Source organism: Bison bison, unplaced genomic scaffold (assembly GCF_000754665.1).
Source record: "Bison bison bison isolate TAMUID 2011002044 unplaced genomic scaffold, Bison_UMD1.0 scf7180017848324, whole genome shotgun sequence".
Classification (NCBI taxonomy): domain Eukaryota; kingdom Metazoa; phylum Chordata; class Mammalia; order Artiodactyla; family Bovidae; genus Bison; species Bison bison.
In genome coordinates, this window is record NW_011478897.1 from 22,601 (window position 1) to 27,998 (window position 5,398).

At 35.8% G+C, this 5,398-nt stretch overlaps 1 pseudogene; it reads left to right on the plus strand.

The window, feature by feature from the left end:
- Positions 1-208: 208 nt before the first annotated feature.
- Positions 209-3,166, plus strand: LOC104992200 (annotated as a pseudogene).
- The last annotated feature ends 2,232 nt before the right edge of the window (positions 3,167-5,398 follow it).

Sequence of the window (5,398 nt, forward strand, 5' to 3'; positions counted from 1 at the left end):
AATTTTATTAGGATTCTATCCAGTTTGTTTTTTCCCACTAATACACTCTTTTCTTTCTGAGGTGTAATCAGGGTACCACATTGGATTAGTTTTCACATCTTCTCAGTATCCTCTGGTCTGAAACAGTATTTCACTCCTTTCTTGTTTTTTCTTGACTTTGACAATTCTAAGGAATATTGATGAGGTATCCTGCAGAATGTTTCCGGATATGCGTTTACCTAATGATTCTCTCACATTAAACTGGGATTGTAGATTTTCGGTATGGTTTTATCACAGAAGTGAAGCTTTTCTCATGACATCATATCAGGGTGAATGATATCCACATTACATCACTGGAGAAGACCATCTTTATCTTTTGCCTAAGGCAGAGCTGGCCAAGTTTCTCTATTCCAAACTTGAATGCTGGATTTGAAATGCAGTTAATAACAATTATTTCTATATTTTTTCCATATTTCAAAGTCTATATTTCATGTTTATTCAATGAATACCTATTATTTTAAAAGTTCAATATCAAAAAAAGTAATTAATGGGATAAATGTGGTTGTGTAATTATCTTTAATGATGTAGAAGAAAATGCATCTACTAAAATGACACAAGAGACAGTGTTTCACGTAATTAAATGGTTTATGGTCCACTGAGTAATACTCCAATTACAATTCTGTGTACTTCATATATTCATGATCATGGGGGAAAATATAAGACCCAGGGTTTGGCAGAATTTAGACTATGAATTCAGCTTTTAAATTTTTCTTTGTATTTTTTGATATTTCTAATGTCCCTGGAAATAAAATACCATTTTACTGGCATGCTTATTGAAATATACTATCATTTTTGCAAGCCTAAAGTCTTTTAATATCTTAAAGAATGTTTGAATACTGAGAAGAAATATACTGAAGGTTCATTAATCCTAAAAAGAAATTCTCAGTAAATTAATCAAGAACATCTGGTTTCAGGTCAGTTCATGTTTCTTTCTGTATCTTGCAAATTAAGTGGAAAAGATGGAGCTACCACTTGTATAGATTATTCCACAAACTATAGATGATCCCTTTCTATGATCAGAAACATTTTAATTTGCACTAATATGGCATGAAGTGGTTTTCACAATTAAGATTTGTATTACTGAAATTGGCAGCAATGAGCAATAGGGAAATTGCAAAAATACAGAGAATTCTGTAATTCCATAAATCTAGTTCCAATTTGCAGAGAAGGCAATGGCACACCACTCCAGTACTCTTGCCTGGAAAATCCCATGGATGGAGAAGCCTGGTAAGCTGCCGTCTATGGGGTTGCACAGAGTCAGAGATGACTGAAGCGACTTGGCAGCAGCAGCAGTTCCAATTTGAATATAAACCTACCATTAATCCACTGATTTTCTCCAAAATCATTTGAAATTACTAATGTTGAACACCAAATCAATTTTTCAGTCTCTTTTGTTATTGATTTGAGTATTGAATCAATAAACTAAAACAGTGGTTCCAGTCTTCCTAATATACCAGGATGTTGGTAATATTTTCAAATGTTGAAGGAAAGCCATTTGTTAAAATAGCCTGAATAATAATGGGTGTTTACAATGTATCTGCCCAGTCCCTCTTGCTATTGGAAAAAATATTCTGATGACATATTATTTACATCTAGGGTTGTTTGTAGTGGATATCAAGTAGGCCTTCATGGAGCTGAGCCTGACACTTGATCTGGATGAAACTAAGATGAAGCAGACCATCCATCTAATTTTACTAAAGTTTTATGTCTGTATCTCGGGGCCACTCATTTTAAGGCACTGAAGCTCTTGCTTCCCCATCTTCTCCAAGTTTGCCTCATCATAACAGAGGTTTACTCATTGGTAGAAAAAATTTGTAATTTTCACTGTATCTTGAATGCATTTTGTATAAAATTATTGTTGGTAAATATAATAATTAATTATATATAACTATATATAATTTACACACTCCAGTGTTCTTGCCTGGAGAATCCCAGGGACAGGGGAGCCTGGTGGGCTGCCATCTATGGGGTTGCACAGAGTCAGACACGACTGAAGTGACTTAGCATAGCATAGCATTACATATTCTTAGGTGTCCCTGATGCTGCTGGTTTGAGGACCATATCTGGAGAATATATACCAGCTCCCCAGAGACATATGAAGATTCTACCTTCTCTGTTTCTCTTTTCTTATTCATTTCTATTTTTCAGGAATAATGTTTGGTCCTTTGTTCAACAGGAATCATTCTGCTATCAGAAGGAAATCAGAGTATCAAACCCACGTTAATTCTCCTGGGTTTTTCAGAATATCCAGTACTCCAGATCCCACTTTTCCTTGTTTTCTTGTCTATCTACACAGTCACTGTGGTGGGGAATTTAGGCATGATCATAATCATCAAGGTCAATTCAAAACTCCACACGATCATGTACTTTTTCCTTAGTCACTTATCCTTTGTTGATTTCTGTTTTTCTACTGTAGTTATACCCAAACTGTTGGAGAATTTGAGTCTGGAGGACAGAACCATTTCTTTCTCTGGTTGCATTGCGCAATTTTGTTTCGCTTGCCTATTTGGTTTAGCAGAAACGTTCATGTTAGCAGCAATGGCCTATGACTGCTTTGTGGCAGTCTGCAACCCCTTGCTCTACCACTGCAGTGTCTCCAAAGCCCTGTGTTCACTTGGTGGCTGGTTCTTACTCATGGGGTGTAGTGTGCTCCATGACACACATATTTTCTTCTTGTATTATCCTATTGCAAGTGTAGCACCATAAATAATTTTATCTGTGACCACTCTGCAATTGTTTCTGTCTCCTGCTCAGATCCCTATATCAGTTAGACGTTATGTTCTATTATTGCCATATTAAATGAGGCAAGCAGCCTGGTGAGTATTCTGATGTCCTATATATTTATTTTTATCACTATTATGAGGATGCCTTCGGTAAGTGGGCGCTGGAAAACCTTCTCCACCTGTGCTTCCCACCTGACAGCCATCAGCATCTTCCATGGAACCATCCTTTTCCTTTACTGCATTCCTAATCCAAAAACTTCTTGGCTCACAGACAAGTGACTTCTGTGTTTTACACAGTAGTGATTCCTATGCTGAACCCCTTGATCTACAGCTTGAGGAACAAAGAAGTAAAAAATACATTCACAAGATTAGTTTTCACAAAACCACTTTGTCACTCCACATAATATTTTAAAATTCATTATTTTATTTCTGAAAAAAAATGATATCCTATGCTACAGATTGTTCAGTTCTTGTGGTGTTATTGATGATTCAAGTCTTTTGATAAATATAAAGCCTAAAGTTAATATATCTATGGCAGGATAGCATTTTATTGATCATTATTGATTTTTCCATACATTGGTGTTTAGTAAAATAGCTGTAAACCATATGTAAACCAAATTTAAAAAATGACTGCTTTTTATAGTATTTATAAATTATTTTGAGTGAATTCAATTGTATTAAAAGTTTATGGGTATATGATGAAATAAGCTATTTTTTTCTGCTTTGGACAGTTGGCATGTACCTCATAAGAAAAATGATTAGGGAGAAAGTTCAAGCTTCTTACAAAGAAGGCATAAACTGTTTATGATATCCTCTTCAAAACACAATTCTTGGAAAATTGAAGACAGGAGGGCAAAATGGACTCTAAGAACTAATCAATCAAACACATAGTAACAATAAAATATGAGTAACCAATCAACAACACAATTATTCCAATCATACAAGGACCAAGTATTGTCTTAGACTAAAGTCTGTAGTCATGCATGACAGCAATCTGTCCTTCATTATATCACAGAGTTTGCTCATACTCATGTCCATTAAGTCAGTGAAGCTATCCAACTATCTCATCCTCTGTTGCCCACTTCTCTGCCTGCCCTCAACCTTTCCCAGAATCAGGGTCTTTTCCAATGAGTCAACTTTTCTCAACTGGTGGCCAAAGTGTTGGAGCTTCAGCTTGAGCCTCAGTCCTTCCAATGAGAATTCAGGGTTGATTTCCCGTAGGATTGACCTGGTTTGATCTCCTTGCTGTTCAAGGGACTCTCAAAAGTTTTCTCCAGCACCACAATTTGAAAGCAACAATTCAGCACTCAGTCTTCTTTATGATCCAACAGTCACATCTATAGATGACTATTGGAAAAACTATAACTTGAACTATATGGACCTTTGTCAACAAAGTGATGCCTCTGCTTTTTAATACACTGTCTAGGATTGTCATAGCTTTCTTTCCAAGGAATCATAGATGAATGAATCATAGATGTAAACATAAAAATGAAACTGAAAAATATTTAGCATAAAACAGAAAAAAATCTTTCCAAGGTTAGGATGATAATTCTTTGAATGAACATAAAAAGTATGGATCTTTAAAAAACAATAAAAGGAGCTTCATTGCCATTAAAAATGTTTGGTAAAAGTTTTTTAAGCATAAATGACACCATTAATAAAGTGAAAATACAAGCCATAGATTGTGAGTAAATATTTGCAAAACTTATATTTGATAAGTGATTTCAATGTAAAACATACAGAGGAAGTCTTTATACTCAATACAAGAAAAAAGCCTACTTAAAGTTTTGATGAACTATCTGAGCACATATTTGACAAAACAGAACATACAAATAAACACGTGAAAAAATAGTAAGTATAGGTAGTCATCAATGACTTTCTTATTAAAATTAAAACTTAAACCACAAGGAGAGGCCACTGTACTTCATTTAGAATAGCTAAAATGAATAAGAGTTTCAAATACTGATGAAAATGTGGAGCAAGTTAAATGCTTATGCATTTCAGATAAGAGTACAGGGTTAAATAACTTTGAAAATAGTTTAGCAGTATCTTATGAAGTTACACAAGCACTTCCCAGACTATTATGCTACAGAAACTGTGATAGCAATTGGTGGCAATTTGTTGTGCAGCATGGAAAACTAATATCCAACAAGGTTGCTAGCTCTGGTTGACCAGGGTGATAGATACTGGCTTCAAAGCTAGTCCAGGGTACAGAGGTGTCAGCAATGGGGGGAAGATGTATTGTGGAACTCAAGCCTATATCAGTGAGAAAATAACCATGCAGACTTGTGGGATTTTGGATCAAGACCATACTATGTACAATAATTCTGTGCCTGGTGGGAAACAGCCTCTGGTGTGTTATGGCTTCCTGGTAGGGTCTGGCAAGTGTCAGTCAGGTTGTCAGGAGTCTAGGGAAAGCATTTGTTGCTGCTGTTTAGTCACTAAATTGTGTCCAAATCTTTTGCGTATACATGGACTACAGCCCACCAGACTCGTCTGTCCAACAGATTTCCCAGGCAAGAATACTGGAGTGGGTGGCCATTTCCTTCACCAACTGTTATTCCTGAATCCAGGCAGGGATAGAACGTACATCTCCTGCACTGCAGGTGATTTTTTTTTTTTTTTTTACCACTGAG